General features: G+C 32.9%; 1 protein-coding gene across 1 annotated transcript in view; it reads right to left on the bottom strand.

Moving 5' to 3' along the window:
• LOC150096425 (uncharacterized) overlaps positions 1 to 11,051 on the bottom strand; it is a 77,631-nt gene extending 66,580 nt beyond the window's left edge. The window contains exons 1-2 of the mRNA XM_090409327.1: positions 10,914 to 11,051; positions 10,439 to 10,599 (exon numbers count right to left, since the gene is read on the bottom strand). The gene's annotated coding sequence lies outside the window, so the exon portion shown is untranslated. The remainder of the gene's footprint in view (positions 1 to 10,438; positions 10,600 to 10,913) is intronic.
• Positions 11,052 to 20,012: the final 8,961 nt, after the last annotated feature.

A 20,012-nucleotide genomic window follows, 5' to 3' on the forward strand; every position in this document is an offset into this window, starting at 1 on the left:
AGTTTTATAGCACAGTGACGGCTGAACTGGATAAGGGTAATGGGCTTACAGTGATACTGCTGGACCTGGCTAAGGCATTTGACAGGATACCACATGGAATTCTAATCCGTAAACTGCAACATACGGGAATGGATATAGGGTTGGTGAGATGGATAGGTGGGTGGTTGATGGAGAGATATCAGAGAGTAGTTTATTCAGGAGTAGAGTCCAAAAGATGGCCTGTTACTAGTGATGTGCCGCAGGGTTCTGATCTTGGACCACTGCTGTTTAATTTGTTTATTAACGATATAGGGAAGGATCTAAGAGGAACAGTTCATTTTTTCGCTGATGATACAAAGTTGGGTAGGGCAATAGTGAATGCAGAAGATCTCAAAATCTTGCAGGACGATTTGGATAGATTGGAGTTCTGGGCTGAGGAGAATGGATGTCAATTTAATGTGACACAATGTAAGGTTATGCATTTTGGGGTGAATAGATTAGCAGCAGTATACCATTGGTGGAACTGTACTCCAGGAGATTGATGAGGCCAGGGACTTGGGAGTGTTGGTGGATAGGGAAATGAAGTTTATGGAGCACATTGCAAAAGTGGCTAAATCAGCTCATCAGTTGGTTATTGAAAAATACTTTGACGAGCAGAGACAAGCAAGTTATTGTACCTCTGTACCGAGCCTTGATAAGACCTCATCTGGACTACTGTCCCCAAATTTGGTCACCTAGGTTTCTTCTGGATGGGGAGGATCCAGAGGTGAGTGACCAAGATGATACAGGTCTTTGGAATGAACTTTATGAAAACAGGTTGAAGATTTGTGGGGTGCAGAAATTGCTAGATAGGCGAAAAAGGAGGAGATATGATTGAGACATTCAAATTGCTAAAGTTTCTATAGGATTAATTCAGAGGATATTTTTGAGATCAGGATTGGTGGTGAGTGAACTAAGGGACACCTATGGAAGCTGGGCAAGAGTGTGGTTAGCAGGGGTGTTAGAGCTGGGTTCTTTACTTTTAGAGTGGCAAATGAGTGTAATAAGCTGCCAGAGTCTTGAACTCATTCACTATGACAGTGAATGAGTTCAAGGCAAGGTATCATAGATACTGTGAAAATGTCGTATAGTTGTGTGGACATGATGTTTAGGGCCTCCCTCGATGAGTCTAAGGACTCCCTGCAATCGCTCGTAATAATAATAATAATAATAATTTGGCTAAAATGGTTGCGCTTGTTTGAGTATAGCTAAGGAAGTCTACTACAAATATGAAAAGTGGGAAATCTGACAAATTAATTCACCTTTGTACTTTAAACATCATATATATATACCAATCTTTAAACCTAATTTGAGCTATTTTGACATCATTAACTTCAGAATACTTAAGCGGGCCATTTATCATTTCTATTTTCAAGGAGAGGGTTTCATACTTTACCAATGAGACTTAAAAAGTGTAATTATGTATGATTAAGAAACAATTAACAACACAGCAATGTGATGTAATTTTTTATTTCTTTTACAACAATCATTTTTTTTACATTTAAATGAAAAAACTCAGTAATGCTCTGTTTAGTCAAGCACCAATGTTTTTAAAATTGGTACAGATATAAATCATGTACAGATGATCATCTGCAATATTTGACTATCTACAAATATTAATCATGTACAATAGTTAAATTAAATAAAATTAAATTTAAAGATTAAAATATTTTTAAAATTCTATATTGCAAAATTTCCGATTACAAGAGACACATCAATTTTTCGTAATATCGCAATTCATGACTTAAAAAAGATTTAATAAGCCTAAGAAACCATTGCCGAAACTGAATTTTTTTTTCTCGCTCTTAACCGTCTTGTTCATTATATCCACAAGAAATGGTAAAAACTGACAATAAATGCGAAGAACAAATCATAGAGCGTGTATTAAGAGAGTGTGTTCGTTGTTTATATTTTCTTAACCCAAAGTAAAAAAAAAAAATTGATTACTTTGAATTAAATAATTTTTAAGTTAACTTAAGCTAAAAAATCAGAGATGTACATTAGAAAAGTTTCTCATCAAAATGATTTTTTGGGTTTTTCCTACTACAGATGATACATTTCGAGGGCTTCTCATTAATGTTCTTAAGTGTCTTTTATGATCTTTTCGTGGTAAGAAGTTGATGCAGTTGAATTGTGTACCATTATTATGAATTCTGAACTGTTCTTTTCTGCAAAAGAAAATTTCTTACGACAGATTTTACTTGAAGTCCTTTCATTAGTTTACTTTATAAAATCTGTTTCAATAATTAAATCACCTGAATTAAGAAATTTTCTTTTGTCAGATAGTGCATTCGAAGAGTTACTCATGGTTATGAATTCTTAAGTGTTTTTTAAGATGAGATGATCGAGAAAATTTCTTTTCACACATTGGACATTGGAAAGGTTTCTCATTAGTGTGAATTCTTATGTGTCTTTTATGATGTCCTGACTGAGAAAATTTCTTATGACAGATAGTACATTCGAAAGGTTTCTCATTTGTGTGAATTCTTATGTGGTTTTTTAGATTTCCTGAGTGAGCAAATTTCTTTTCACAGATTGGACACACAAAGGGTTTCTCATTAGTGTGAACTCTTGAATGACTTTTAAGACTTCCTAACCGAGAAAATTTCTTTTCACACATTGGACATTGGAAAGGTTTCTCATTAGTGTGAATTCTTATGTGATTTTTAAGACTTCCTGACTGAGAAAATTTCTTTTGACAGAATGTACAATTATATTCTCTTTCATTAGAATGAATTTTCAGGTGTAACTTAAGATATGATGCATTCTTAAATCTCTTCCAGCACATACTACACTCGAATGGTTTTTCATTAGTGTGAAATCTTATGTGTGTGTTAAGTTCTTCCCATTGAAAAAATATTTTGTCACAGACAGTGCACATAAAGTGCTCTTCCTTAGCGTGAATTCTTGTATCCATTTGACGCCTTCCGCTCAGCAGTGCTGAAAACTTAAATATATTTTCTGATATCAAACAATTTGTTTCTCAGATGGACTTTGGAATGAATTCTATTTTGAATAAATTATTATTGGTTGTTTTTGATATCTAGGTTAAAATTTGTTATAAGTGTTACACTCGAATGGTTTCTACTGATTATGAGTTCATAAATGTTCAATAAAATATTCTGTTTACGAAAATTAGTTATCACCGATATCACACAGAAGCAGACGAGACACTTATTTGGATGATTTGTTAAGTGTGTTTTGTGATCTCCTGTTTGCTAAAATTTCTTTCAACTGAAGAAGAATTCTGTTAATTTCTCAAACAAGTTGCGTACATTCAACATTTGTTAATATTTTTACAATGCACCGAGTATTCTTCATCCAATTTCTTTTTAAAAACTTTTCTATTTTTTTAGAGTATCAGTAATTTATTATCTTCCATCTGAGTGTTCTGTGTTTTTGATCCATGAAATCAATTGTTTACTGCCTTTTTCTTTGGAAAAAAGTGCTAATTTCAACTCATTTCTTTACAGAATTTTTAGCGGAAATAATGGTGGCTGATTTTACAGTACAGTACTTCCTTTAGTTCAAGTAAGTGCTTCTACTAGTCAAACCTTATTTTAGATTTCCTGAATATTTTTAATTATTTTGGGGAAAATTTTCTTTATTTCAGCATTCATTTCTCATGGAACATGGATCTATACAAAAAGAAAAAAATAAGTGTATTTCTTATTCAATCTGCACACAGTAAAAATGGAATGTATTTGTAATGAACAGAAATTATGAGAGAAATTGTTTTCTAATACTCTGATTTTAATACATTTATATTCATTTTTATATGAAGAAGGGATGTTTACTACTTATCTATTATGCGTGTAGTATTAGTTTCGTGAAAAACAAGCAAACAAAAACAATCGTATGCAAATGATGTGAATACAACGTATTGCAGATTAAATTACGATATCCGTAAAACAAAATATTTGCTATTTTAATGCTCAGGTTTCGTTAATTTGAGTGAAAGTTTTGGGAAGGATAGAAGAGGAGAGTATAGAAGCAGTAAGACAGAGGGAATGAGAGAGAGAGAGTTATGTGAACGATAGAAGAGGAAAGAATAGGATAAGTGGAAGAGAGGGAATGAGAGACGGGTATGGGAATGATAGAAGAGGAAAGAATGGGAACAGTAGAAGAGAAGGAATGAGAGCGAAAGAGTTATGTGAACGATAGAAGAGGAAAGAATAGGATAAGTGGAAAAGAGGGAATGAGAGAGAGGTATGGGAATGATAAAAGAGGGGAGAATGGGAGCAGTAGAAGAGAAGGAATGAGAGAGAGTTATGGGAATGATAAAGAGAGGAGAGAATGGAAATAGTAGGAGAGAGGAGAGAATGGAAATAGTAGGAGAGAGGAGAGAATGGAAATAGTAGGAGAGAGGAGAGAATGGAAATAGTAGGAGAGAGGGAATGGTAAGAGGTGTAATGTATGGTGACTCAATGATCCGTGGTGTGCAAGATACGATGCGTGAGGAGTGTTTTCCTGGAGGAATGATAGAAAGTGTGGCTATGACAATTAAGAGGGGTGAAAGGGTGGATGAGATGGTTGTGATGGTAGGAACAAATGATTTGAGAGGTGATTTAAATTGGGCAGCGAGAGACATGAGATTCTTGCTTGAGGTAGTACGAAAGAAGACGCAGAGAGGAAAGATAGCGTGTGTGCTGCCTAGGTATGATAGTGACGAGCTGAGCAGAAGAGCAGTAATATTGAATAACATAATAACTAGAACGTGTCAGAGAGAGGATTGGAAAATGTGGATGCTTGGAGGGCGTTTGAGGACAGAGAGGAATTGTATGCGAGAAACCGTTTGCATTTGAATGAGGAAGGACATAGGCATCTGGAGAGATTGCTGTTCTGAACAAGTCAGTGCGTCAATGCAGGGAAACTAGAATGCCCAAGGTGGCAGCCTCTTGTGGGAAAGGGTAGTTGAGAGAAGGGGAACAAGATCAGGTAACGCTGAGCCCAGTGGAGTGTAGAGGGGATAATGCTGGGTATAGAAATAGTGGCATTTTTATGTTTTATACTAATGCCAGCAGCATCTGGAATAAAGGAGAGGAATTGGAGGCACTGACAGCATCAGCCTGGCCAAAGATTATTGGGATCACTAAGACGTGGTTGACAGAAGAGGATATAATAACAAGAATAGAAGTAGCAGGGTACAGCATTTTTTCGCAGAATAGGAAGGGAAAGCGAGGTGGTGGAGTACTGTTTATGATTAATGACGACTTATGTCCTCTAAGAGTGGAGGCTTTGGAAGGCAGTGACACTAATGATTTTGAAAGCATGTGGTGTTAGGTAGGATAGGCAAGACGGGATATTTAGTGGGATGTTGCTATAAACCAAGGAGCATAGAGGGGTGGGGACCAGATATTTAGACAGTTGAGCTTGGCAAGTGCAAGAAAAATTATTGTTATGGGAGATTTTAACTACAGGGGGTATAAACGGGGGGAGCGGGAGATGCGTGTAGCAATAAGGGAATGGAATTTCTAGAATTTTTGAGGGACAAATGTCTTTGGCAACATGTAATAGAGCGAACAAGAGGTTCAAGAGTTTTGGATTTGGTCATAGCATCAGAAGAGTTGATAATAACTGAGATGACATCTCTCCCACCAGTTGGAGAGAGTGACCATGTGGTTTTGACTTGGAAGATGAATACAGATGCAAGAGTATCAAAGAGACGGGATCATATGTGGAATTAAGGACATGTGATTATAATAGTCTTATTCATCAACTTGGGGAAGTTTCATGGAGGGAGGAATTGGAAGGCCAGAATATCATTAGTGCTTGGGAAATTGTGAAGGAATATTTGTTAGCAGCAATAGTAAACTGTATTCCACAAGTGAAGAAGAAGACACAATTTGGTGTAAAGTGGATGATAAACAATATTAAACAGGAACTGCATGTGAAAAAGAGGCTATGGAAAAGATATAAGGAAGCAGCTGAAAGGCAGATGCATGAAGAATACAAACCACAGGCTAGAAGAGTGACTAGTATGGTAAGGAAGGCGAAAATGGAATATGAGAAGAGATTGGCCATAAGATCAAAAGAAAATCCTAGGGAAGTTTTTAGGTATGTGGCCAGTAGGAGGAGAAATGATTGTGGAAGACTGACAATATGGGATAAAAAAGGGGAATAGAGTGACTGATGCAGTGGACATAGTGGAATTGTTCAGTGAACACTTAATTGGTATTTCATCCTGGAGGAGTAAATTTTAATACTAGAGGGATAGGGCAGGTTCGAGGTTTAGTGGTGCAGGAGAAGAGCATGTTCCAAATACTGAGTACTCTGGATGTCGGTAAAGCTGGCTGTGGGACTGGATGGTATTTCACCATGAGTTTTGAGAGAATGCGATAAGCAACTGACAGCACCTTTGACCTGGCTTTTCAATGAAAGTCTGGCTATGGAAAAGGTGCCCAGGGAATGGAAAGAAGGTGAGATAGTACCTTGCATAAGGATGGCAGCAGAGTGGAAGTGTCTAATTATAGGCCAGATTGTGTGTCATCAGCAGTTGTTAAGATCTTGGAGAATTTAGTTAGGGACTGTATACAACATCGGGCAGATGAGAGTAATGTTATCTGTGAGAGAGAGAGTCAACATGAATTTGTGAGGGGCCGCTCTTGTTTCAGTAATATGCTAACCTTTTATAATAAAGTTACAAGAGCAGTAGATGAGGGAAAGGTATATACTGCCATTTTCTTTTATTTAGCGAAATCATTTGACAGGGTGCCACATGATAAACTGATATTTAAGTTGCAGCACATGGGTTGGGATGTCAGGTTGGTCAACTAGATTCAGGATTGGCTGTCCGATAGGTATCAGACAGTTTTGTATGGTGGGGCAGTTTCAAGGAGGCAGAGGGTTACAAGTGGGTACCCACAGGGCTCAGTACTGGGACCTATACTATTTAACCTTTATATCAATGACATTGTCAGTAGATTGCAGGGGATATTCAGTTATTTGTAGATGATGTGAAGCTGAGAAGGGTTATTAGTAATAGTGCAGATATAGTAATCCTGCAAGAGGATTTGAATAAGCTAGACAGATGGGCAAATGAATGGGGGTATTGGTTTAATGCAGCAAAATGTAAGGTCTTGAGGTTTGGGGCACGTCAATGGGATGCTGCATATTCTATTGGAGTATGCAGCATCCAATCTGTGTGTATTGGAGTATGTGTGTATATTGGAGTATGCAGCATCCCATCTTGTCTCTGGAGTTATCATTCCGTTGTATAAGACCCTGATCAGACCACTCTTAGACTATTGTTCTCAGATTTGATCCTCAGGATTTGAAGGGGATGAATTAACTTTGGATTGGAAAGGGTACAAAAGCTGATAACAAAGACACTTTCAGGACTGTATAATGTTAATTATGAGGATCGGCTAAGGGAATGTGAACTGCAGAGTTTGGTGGATAGAAGAAAAGGAGAGGTGATATGATTGTGAGTTCTTTCGTTTGGTTGAACAGCGGGAAGAAGTGATGACAAGGGGCCATCCCTGTAAATTACGAAAGGAAACTGTGAGCAAGAGGGTGAAGAGAGGTTTCTTTGCATGGAGGTTGATTGAATGGTGCTATGCATTGCCTAATAGAGTGGGGAGAGCGAAAACGGTCAATAATTTTAAGGAGTGGTATGATAAACTTTGTGTTTCCTAGGAAGGACATCCCTCGATGAGTCTTTTGACTCCATAGAGGCCTGAATAATAATAATAATAATAATAATAATAATAATAATAATAATAATAATCTAACACATGCTCTGGAGGGAAAAAACAACAACATGGCATCCTTTTAAAATTATTCCAGCATCCACTAACCATTCCACTGATTTCATTCCAGCCTTAAAAATTTATTACCACCTAAATTTACACTTATGATTATTATTTACTAAAATAAAGAGCCAAAAGGCTAAGGCTTCATTTCGGCGATATAAAATTATATAAATCAAGTGAAAATAACATCAATTATTATTCCAAAGCCGAATGTAGAAACTACGAAACTTTCGTAAGGTAAATTGACCAGAGAGATTACGGAAATACATTTCCGGCATTCACGAAATGACTAAGTATGGACCATATAGAAGACATAGGTGCCGCCGAAGTGTCTATATATTTGCCTTTTATTGATCCATTTTGATAAGGTTTCACTGACCTGACAGCTGTTTTGAACTGGTTGGTTCTCCTCAGAGATCAGGTAGAAACCTTAACAGTGAGCAAACCCTCTCGTTCAGTAATATGGAATTTGAAATGGAACTCGATATCGGTATTGAGTGTTAAATATTATTTCAAATTTTTCTAGATATTTTGATATTTTTTCATCCACTATTCCTTCAATGATGTTTTCTATTACTGACAGCGTGGATAAGACCTGTAATTGTTAATTTCTTCGAACTTTCCTTTTTTATGTAGTTGAATTATCACTGCTGTTTTTAGATCAGGTGGTATTTTACATTTCTGAAATATTAAGTATAACATTTTCGTAATGATTGGAGACACTGAGTAGTAGGGGTTGATATCTCGAGATTGTATTTGATAATATCCATGGAATGTTTTAAAAATGATTTTCGAGATCACCGTAGCCAAATCTTTTTATATTATCTTAGGGGAATCTAAGAGTCTTATTTGTTGTGTCTGAATTGTGTCGGTGTTTGTTTATATGTGACTGGATATAGTTGACCTTAAATTTGTAATTTATTCCGTGATTGTAATGTTAAATTTTTCACGCTAATTGCTTCTTTCTAAAACCCCGTTTGGCAAAGTTCTGGATAGCAGTCGTTGAGGCAGAGGTGTTGATATTTTATTCAGTGATGATTCGTTTGTTATTGTCCATTTTTCTTTAGTTTTTACTTAATTTAATTTAATTGTATAGGTGTGATAATGTTATTTAATTCGGCATATTTCTGATTGGAGTTTGTTTCTGTATAATCCCAATTTAATCTCTCATTATTTAGATTTCTTATTATCTGGTGCCATTCTAATCTTTAATTTCTGGGAAATCTTTAACTTCTGTATCATCGCACTGCATTATATGTTGCCATGGGTTACCTATTTACTCCATCATCATCTATTTAAAGTTTGATCTGAGAAAGAACTTGGAGTTTGTTTCTCCAGAACTGGGATGTGTAATGATGTATGATCTGCTAGTTTTGCTCTAATAGTTGCAGATAAAAGTCTGTTTTCTCTAATGTGAACTTCAGTATGATCTACAAAGATTGTGCTATGTTTTCGTTTATCTTTTCCCGTAGTAATATGTCGTAGTAATGCTGATTTGTTGGTCAGGGTGTTAATGTTTGTGTTTTCTTAAATTATAGGCTGTTTAGATTTGTTAAAGGTTTTAAGGTTGAAAGAATAAGGCAATATATTTTAAATGTAATAGGCAATATATTAATATGTAACATGGTTTATCTATTTGAATACATGAATTTCTTTTTACAGTTATGAAACGCATAAAAACAATGAGGTTTACTGGTCTTCTATGATATCATCAATTTTGTGCTTTATTGACTGGTGTGAAGAATTTTCGTATTGAAAAGCAAGGAATATTTTTACAATTTTTTCAGCTCACTTTCATTAGTGATGGATCAGTTTCCTTCTTGAATATTTTTAAGCATTTGTACTTCTTGTCTGTTTTTCTTTCTTGTAAAGATATAACAGATTTCTGTAGTACGGTGTTAGATAATCGTTCAAGATATACAGGACTTTCCTTCAAGGAACAACATATATTCGATGTTGTTGGTCGTTTTTTTTTTTTTTTTTCTTTACTTTTAATTAATCTTTCTTTAGCTTCTTGCGACTAGAGATAGAGTAGGATATTTTCGCTATGACCTTTTTATGTATGGCTGGATTCGTTTCCGTAAGTGATTTTATATTTTCTTTCGTTTCTTTCACAGAGTTACGGAATTCTTGCAGGTTAGCAATATTAAATTTTAAAAATTTAAGTCAAACTGATCTTTTATTTCTTGCTTACTACATGCTGAGTATAATTTTTAGTGTTTCAATTTCTTTTTCTGTTGATTGCCTGAGTTCTCCAAGAAGAGATCGCATTATGTTTAATTCTTTAGGAGATTAAAACTATTAAATCAGGTATTTTGGATGGGTCGCCTTTATTCAGTGATTTATTGGCACTGGTTTGGGTCTTAATCTGCTCTGTTAGTTTTGTTCGCTCTCTGCATGAACTACAAAGCCCCACTGATTCTTCGCTTTTAGGGATTTCGCTTTACATGTATTCTCAGATACCCGGGACGAATCAAACTGCAAGTTGCGGTTGCAGTCAACACATTGAAAGTAGTTGCCATTAATTGCCCGCTTCTTATCACTGCATCTGCATAAGTATTTCCTCCATTTTGACAGCAATATTTGTAATTTGATAGTGACAGTCTTATATTGAAAGAATTCTAAAACAATGAATTGTAAATAGAATTAAAATCAGTAAGTCATACCTGAAATTAGTTGTCCCCAAGTCCTTATATCCCTGAGAAGCCTCTGTCAGGCAAGAAAGGAACGATAGGTCGAAGGTCACATCCGTTGACTTCGAAGGTCATCTCAAAATATCAAGGAGCACAAAACTCACATTTCTGTTTACAGTAGAGCGAAGCGACACCTGTGATCACACGTGTGAAATATTAACATATATCAATAATATTATTAAAATAATAATAATTTTATTATATCAAAAGTTTATTATATATCAAAGAAAGCATGTAAACATTTGTTACGTGCTATTAGAATTATTATAATTGTGAAAATATAATATTTTAATTAACGTTAAAATTAATAGTAATCATAACAAGAACAATTTATGCGTTTTACATTACAACAGTTATATAGTTATTTCTGCATTTTACAATTTACAATTATATTTCAATTTGTAGTTTATTTTAATTCAAAATTTTCATTAGTAAATTCTCTTGTTACCATTACGGAATGTTGAATGCTTTAATTTCACTTTTTCACAATACATTTATAACATCAGTAATAATCTTTCATACTAAGTTTTTTAATAGCAATAACAATAATATTGTTATTGATCTTCGAGAATAGATACACTTCTTTTATTACGATATTGTGTCTCTGTTGTTATGAGAGGTGTTGTTTAAGTAATTCCTAATAATTATTATCATTATATTACATTCTACAATGATATTATTATTGTTGTTGTTGTTGTTATTTTGCAACATTCTGCACTAAACCGAAAATATAATATGTAAATAGTCTAAATGTAAATAGCCGTAAGATAAAGATAACACTTTGTCAAATAAAAAAAAAGAGAGAAATAAATATGTATACATAATAAAATATAAAATGCAGCATATAATCTTGTTAACCACCTTGTGTAACAGTGAACAATATTTGTAAACGATTATTATGATCGTCATTATTCTGTTATATGAATTCCACATCATGCAATTAAAAAGATGTTAAGAGTGAAAGGTGTAACGTGAGAAATTACAGCTCTGTTTCCTGAATATTATAAACTATATGTCATTCTCTGAAAGGTGAAAGTAAAATAAAAGTTATGAAAGTAAAATTTACTTTCATAAGTGAAAATAAACTGATGTACCGAATTGTGCACATGGTTAGTACATTGAAAAGTTGTAAAATTGCAAAGTTTCATTGGTTCATTGTTAATGTGAATTGTGAACGAAAATGAATTGTAAAATTAAAATGCAAATAACAAAATGAAAAATAGCTGTTTAACTACTTTAATGTAAAGCTGTAACTGCAAATTGTTTTTTATATTACTATTAATTTTAACATTAATTATAATATTACACTGTCCTAATCATAAAAATTTTAATAACATGTAACAAAGTGTTCCAACACTCATGCAATTTCTTTGAAAGATTATAAACTGTGTGTATTATTATTATTATTCAAACACCTCCTGTTGTCAAGGCTCATGAAGGGAGGGGCTATAGTATGAACGTACACCAGTTCATCTTGAAGGCGACATGTTTAAGTTGTTTTTATAAACAGAACGATATGTTGTTCTTTAGAAATGACTAATAATATATTTTCGAAGGAATGAAATATAAGAGGAATTGGAATACTCTTTCCAGTTCCTCTTGAAGACGAATTTTTAAGTTGTTTTCATAACACACAGAATGCCGTATTATTTCTTCGAAGTGACTTATAGTACATTTTCGAAGGAATAAAATAAAAATAGGGATAACCATTGGGAGTATCTCGTGCCTTCTCCGTGCAAACTTTTTTTCATGTCAACAACCGCAAGACTTTTGTATCAATACCACGTTATTACTATATGTAAGGAAATTAACATCAGAGATGAGACTAAATGTTTTTCAAGCCTAAAGCAAACTGAGTGATGGCTTTGCAGTATGCTTTATTGCAGAACCAAATCATAATTATATCAGATGTTATAATGGCAAATATAGTAAGAAAAAAATCATTTACACTTTGTTTTCAAAACACAAAGAAAGAATATTATAAATTCACCCATGATGTTAATATCAATGAAAAAAGAAAATACTACATATTTTTCTTCTGTTATCTGATTTTTTTTCTTGTACTACAAAAACAATTCACTACATATAATCCCGGAGAATGCAAGAGGGCAAAAATCTGTAAATTTATTACATTATAACTAAGAGAGAAATCATGTCAGAAAAAATTATTCATTTAATTTGAGAAGCCTGACTGTACTGTTTCCAGTTCATCTTGAAGGCGAATTTTTAAGTTCTTTTTATAACACAGGCTGATATTTTCGAAGGAATAAAATATAAGAGGAACTGGAATACTCTTTTCAGTTCTTCTTGAAATGGAAAGAGTATTCCAGATAAATTATTTCACCAAAATATAAAATAATAATAAAATTAAATTAACAAAGAAAAAATATAAATAATAATGTGAACATTTTCACTTTGCAGACACTGAACATTGATGGGTTCCAAATTTCTTGTTTGGGAGATGTATATATTACAAAGTTTTGTAATAAAAATTTCTGCTACAATGAAGTTCGACAGAATCAACAATATCATTGTCTTATTTCTGTTTCTCGTGTGGGAGAAAAACGGTAGTATGTTACCCTTATAATTATATCAGATGTTGTAATGGCAAAAATAGTAAGAAAAAAAATCATTTGCACTTTCTTTTCAAAACACAAAAAAAGAAATTGTAAATTCAGCCAATGAAAAATAAAATCGACATATTTTTCTTCTGTTATCTGATTTTTTTTCTTCTAATACAAAGAAGAAATCACTGCATATAACATGGGTATGCAAGAGGGAAAAAATCTGGAAATTGATTGCAGCATAACGTAAATAGAAATCTTGTCAGAAAAAATTATTTATATTAGAGTTCTAATTTCAGCAGACATAATGATATTTTTCTTCTAGGTTAGATACGTGGCATTGTTGAAGTAGCTAAACTTTTGCTACTGTTTTACACTGAAATGAATGGGCATGTTCTCCAGGTGATTTACTTTTGTAACAATTGTCTTGCGAATGATTTATAAAATAAATGCTTGAAATAACTGCAGATAGAATAGGTCTATAACCCTCCCCCCCCTCCCCACAAAAAAAAAGATATGTAATGAATATGCTCCTTTACTTTCAAAATAATTCAAATCAAATCCTCATTTTTCAGGATAATTGTATCAAATAATTTATAATTTTTCGATAATAAAAGTGAAACTCATCATTATAAATTAAGAAAATATTTGGCATTAATAATGTATCAGTATGTAAAAGAAATGTCAGTATTTCTGTTAGGATATCTGCTATCAACAACTGAAAACTAAACATGACACTGTTGACGTATTCTGCACTGCTGCTTGAGGCACTTTTAGTGTGACTTTAGTGTTCTCTCTTTTCTTTTTCAATAGCAGTGAGAGTAATAAGCCTTTAGCTTTTCCTCCAGCTAGCCTCCTAGCTATTATCAAGTATTTCTAAGACGTAGATTATTTCAGAAATAGCAACAACCACAGCAGCAATAGAAGTAATGATATTTGGATTTTTTGAAGAAAAATAAACAAAAATAATACTACTGAACTTTCTTTTGTGTGGTATACATATAAACAATTTTGAATGGTGAAAATAGAGAGTAGAATTTCTAAAATTTCAAAAAATTTCAGCTGATTTTAGATTGCAGAGAAATAGTACAGAATTAGAAACTTCACAGTACAATCTTATTGCCGCATTTCTTTTGTCAAATCGGTAAAATGAAGTAATAGATTTTGAAAAGCTTTCCAACCTGTAGAAATTTAGTAGTTATGCATTTGAGTTTCAGGAGGGGGGCGTAAGCATTAGAAAATCTCCGAAATGAGAAAAAATTTTGAATCATTCCATATATGATTTCTTTCACATTATATTTTCAACATATCTATGAGGATATGCACTGGATATTATCGCAATGTGCATAATACAAAAAAGAAAGAAAGAAAGACGAAGGCGAAGAATTTTGGTTCCAAAAATCGGAAAAACCGAGTAATGCAATTTAACATTTGTTGTTCATAAAGACAAAACAACAAAAAAAAGTCGCTTCTAAAACTCAAATGTAATGATCCATATAATGATATTTTGCTAGGAAAAAAAACAAATGGTCATATTTATTTCAATAAATATTCGACATAATATTTTGAAAGCAAACATCTGCAAATTCGCGAAAAAAAATTATTTCTATATTATAAATAAAGTGAAAGAACAATCAGTGCAACTCTTCCGGTGCACTGATTTGAAGAATAAAATGCACCAATTTTACTCTCACTAAATAGATTCATTGCAAAGGCTGATCGGTGGTCATTTCAGGATTGATTATTTTTGTACATGTGAAATTCGTTTCAATTTTTGGGAAGGGACAGAATATATCCTTTTAGAGGTAAAAAGGTCAAATATCTTAGGACAATACAGGAAATTCAAAGTAGCACAGTAGACATAGAGACAGATAACACAAGGTTATTCACCAAAGTTAATCCACTAATGGTTCTAGAATAGCCGTGACGGGATTAACTGTAGAGGAAAGTAATGCATGATAAACGGTAGAAATAGAAAAAAAAATTCTTCATAATTGTTGCTATCAAAAATCATACGAGCAACTTCCTTACTTCTTCGTCATCACTTACTGAAACACACACACACACACACACACACATGTTACATACAGTTTTGTAGCGTCTGCATTATATTTATATAACCCAACTCTGGATTGGAAAAGACAGCGGAATCTGAAATTTTATTTTCAGCTGAGTTACAGCGTATTTCATTAGGTCAATTTTTTTTTTCACTCCACGTAACTTAAACATTTAAAATGTGTTTAAATGTTTATATTGTACAGTAGAATCTCCTCGTTTTTAGTGAATCTCACGATAATATTCAGTGGTCATATAAGATAAGTGCTTGCAGAGATACGCTTGAAGTAGATGCATCCAACTATTTCTTACACTTATTTATATAAACAACTTTAGTATATGTTTATATAAATAAGTGTAACTTTTTTCACTTTTTTCTTTTCCAATTAGCAATGGGTTAAATACAGGACATGTTATTTTGTCTTCAGTATATAATAAAAATTCAACACTTATCATTTAATTTAGAAACACTGCAGAGAAATATATTTAGAAATTGAATATAATTTAAATCGTTTTTTCATTTCCTGCGATGATGGGCTCAATGGCTGAGGCCATTTTCTTTTATGAATTCTTCATGCCAGTGAAGATAATTTCTGTGACTTGCGTAGTGCAGGATTGTTGGTCAGTAGAGCATAATCAATAGTCAGACCAGGAAAAAAGGAGAATGGTGCTTCTGGAAGTCATCGCATTTGGTAAATGTATAATGCGAATGAACAAAAACTGAGTTTGGTCAGAGGAGGACGATATTTTGTGGAACCGAAAACTTGCACATTTGTGATCAGAGCCGCCAAGAGGAGAAATGAAACTCTGCAGTGTATCGCGAAGGCAAACTGATTAAAACAAATAAAAAAGGTATTGAAAAGCGGCGTGGGAAATCGGGAAGAGGTGCGATTTGTGTTAGATGGTCAAAGGGAAATGATTTTCGGTTTGCGAAATTGAGGCGTTCCTAGTATTAGAAAAATAAATGAATCATGAAATATTTGAGGTAATAATACAAGCACCTCACTGCTAACATATGCTTGGTTACACAGCGCCGAGACTCATGAAGGTCCGAAAGACTTAATTCAAACAAGCATCTGAATTTTGTAACATCAGTGAACATTAAAATTATTACAACATGCAATAAAATATTTTTAATTTCTGACAAACCGGTGGGAAAATACTGAATAACTAGTATAGTAATTTTTCATAGGTTATATCGGTTAACCACTATTCCAACACTTAAGACAAAGTGGTCGTTCTATTTAGATGAGGCTACAAGATCGTCCCTCTTGTATTCGATTAAAAAAAAAATAAAGAAAGAAAGAAATGCTTTCCTGTGAGACTAATGTAGCTCGAAGGTCTAGAAATTATATATATATATATTTAAATTTTACAAATGCTTATTTTATTCTGCTGAAATATTACTTACAAAGAAAAAAAAATTTAAGCTTGTAATTACCTAAAAATATTTCACAATATTTAGTTTACACTATTTTCCTGAAGAAAGAAAATTTCAAAGACTTTTGTGGTTCACTCATTATTTTACTTTACTGGACCTAAACACCACAACACAACACAATACGATAGCTGCACTGGACGAACGAATTGCAGTAACTGAAAAGACACTCGACGCGATTGTTTTTCCTCATAGTACTGTTTACCTGACCCTTTACCCTGACCGTTCCTTCCAAAATGAAACTTTCGCGCAGATGATTCACAGACATGTTTTCACATGCTGGTGGATTTGATGTTGATGTGCGTTTATCTTACTTTGTGACATTATGGTACAAACTTTATCTCTGTGGTTCGAATTCGTCCAAAGGAAGACGAGCGAGCTACCCATTTGTAGATATCTTTTAGTGATGTCACCTCAAACTGATAACCAATGAGATGAACGATCTCGCCATTTGCGGATGTCCGAAATTGTTGGGATGGAAAAAAAAATACAAATTTTACCTTTTCCCACACAAAGTAAGATAAGAATTTGGTTATTTTACAGAGAGAATGCAGATATTTTAACTCATCACGTTACCAAACTCTTAAAAAAGCTTAATGTAAAAAAGAAAAGAAGGTACATTTTTCTTTTCAAATATTTGTACATGATAAACGTTTAAAAACATATCACTGGCAGTCGAAACTTTTTTCTTTTTTTTTTCAAAACTTGACAACACTTCATAGTTGTAATTTGGTGAATAAAGTACAAATGAATTGAAAAGTGACAATTTTGTTACTACATCTGTAGATACCTTCACCAGACTAGAAAAAAAAAAAAAAAACAGTCATTCCAAATTCAAACAATACGACTGTTAGAATTTGGTTATTTACAGAGAGACAACTGATATTTTAGTCCATCACGTTACTTAAACTCTTAAAAAGTTTATTGTAGAAAATAAAAATGGTATCGTAGCATGCCGATAACAAATGAATCAACATGTATATATCAAATAATACTTGCCTTTGGAACAGAAAAATCAAAAACATTCACAAACTTAATAACCATACCCGTTCTTCATTTAAATGATACCAAATGATGAAAACAATATCAGTATGAATTTCCAAAGTTTGAAAAGCTGATGAATTTTTTGCTTGTTGTGATCATACATAGTTATTTGAATGTAAACATTTTATTTTTCTATACAATTTTTCTTTCTTTCTAACTTTCTTTCTTTCTTTTCATTTTACAATATGGATATGAATTTCCAAACTTTGAAAAGCTGATGAATTTCTTGCTTACTGTGATCATAAATATTTATTTAAAGGTAAACATTTTATTTTTCTTGCGAGTCGAAACTTATTTCAAAACATTACCAACCGTACATTCTAGTAATGGGGGAATTAAAAACAGAGACCATAGCAAATAATGGATTTGTAATTTTGTGAATAAAGTAAAAATGAACTGATGAATGACAATTTGTTACTACATCTGTAGATACCTTCACCAGACTAGAAAAACAGTCGTACCAAATTCTAACAATACGACTGTTAGAATTTGATTATTTTATAGAGGCAAACAGCTGATATTTTAGTCAATCATGTTACTTAAACTCGCAGATAACAAGGAATCAGAATGAATGTATATATAAAAAAAAAATGACCGCCATTGGAAGAGAAAAATCAATAACATTAACAAACTTTATAGCCAGAACCGTTCTTCATTTAAATGATAACAAATGATGAAAACAATATAAGTACAAATATCAAAACTTTGAAAAGGTGATGTATTTCTTGCTTGCTGTGATTCCAAAATAGTTATTTGAAGGTAAACATTTTTTTCTTTTCAATTTTCTTTCTTACTTTCTGAGCTAATATTCATTTGAAATAAGAATACATAATAATTTATTTGTGTTGGAAAGAATATCTAATATAATAATTGTGTTAAAATATACAAATATCCCTACTGTGAAAAAAAAAGATTCGAGTTGAGAGGACAACAGTCAAAATACACATTTAAGTAAGACCATTATTTTTTTTTTCTCCTTGTAAAATTTCATGCCACAAACTAACCAGATTTTTTTTTTTTTGACTCAGTGAATTAAAAGTCTTATTTGTTCATGCAAGCTCTCAAATATATCAAGAAACTGTCAACTCTTGGAAGCAAAAGGAATAATCAGGTATTAAATTAATAACCAGAATTTTAGTGGGGAAGATTTCACCTGATATGTTAAATGCTGATAGAATTTGGTTATTTTGCAGACCCATTAGATATTTTAAACAACATGTTACTACACACACACACACACACACACACACACACACACACACACACACACACACACACACACACACACACACACACAATTTCTCACCTATGTACAACAATTTGGCGACTGGATAACAGAGATATCTTTAAGATAAGACTTAATGAGAAATCTATGTTGTAAAATAAATTCACATACATTTTATTTATTCATTAATTTTGCTCAGTTATTCTGTTAGAATATGTAATTAAACTGAATTTTAAAAGTAAAATACAGAAAATAACCATTCAATTTGAAAAAAAAATCATTTCACTTGTCAGAATTCCATACTCTAACAACATTCGGAATTCGAAAGCGGAAATAACACATTCCCTAAACTAAATGGCGCATTGACTTTCCCACTAAGCTTTGAAAATCATAGCATGAGTAACTGTGGGAAGGAATTAAACAGAGAACCAATCGGATAGTAATCTAAATTAAATAGTCAACTATAGAAAAACAGTTGTACTTCCCCGAACTGATAATACCACGCAAAACATCAAAGGAAGAATATGAGTCATGAAAAAACTGAATAATACCGCGATTTGAAGTTACTGCTTGGTTCCGGATTACTACTCATGAAAAACACACGACTTAGGATATGTGTGTCACAATGAACGAATCATGTGAATGCTAAAAACATATAGTCACATCAGAAACATCGTATGACCCTATGCTAAGAATTAACAGTGTACCAAACGGACAGAAATCTAAGGAGCAAAAGTCAAATAACTTTTCAGGTTATTACAGAAATTTTGTTCTTTCAAGATTGTGTTTTTGTGTTGGGTGGATAAAATTTCAACTATTTTGGAATATCTATTTGCATTAAGAAGAATCATTCTGGAAAACTGTAAGTAAATCTAAATTATCATTAGAATTTCTAGACTACATACAAAAAAGTTATTGTAACCTTTTAAGTCTCCGTTTATATTTAAAATACCATTTGGTTTTTTCTCTTCATGCAAACTAAAAAAAAAAACACCATTACCCAAACATTTGTAAACAAGATAACGTTAATTCGAAAAAGATGTCGTCATTTGCCCATAATCTTTTAGTAATGTCACCTCCAACTAATAATGAAAACTTCGGAGCAAAAAAAAAAAAGTGTATGTTTGAGTTATCAATATGTTCCCAATCTGGAAAGAAATGTAATTTAATTTTTTAACTTAAACATTACAATTGATAATTGTAATTTCAATAATCACGGGT

This window comes from Typopeltis vanoorti, chromosome 19 (assembly GCF_054136105.1).
Source record: "Typopeltis vanoorti isolate ZY-2024b chromosome 19, IOZ_Tvanoo_1.0, whole genome shotgun sequence".
Classification (NCBI taxonomy): Eukaryota; Metazoa; Arthropoda; class Arachnida; order Uropygi; family Thelyphonidae; genus Typopeltis; species Typopeltis vanoorti.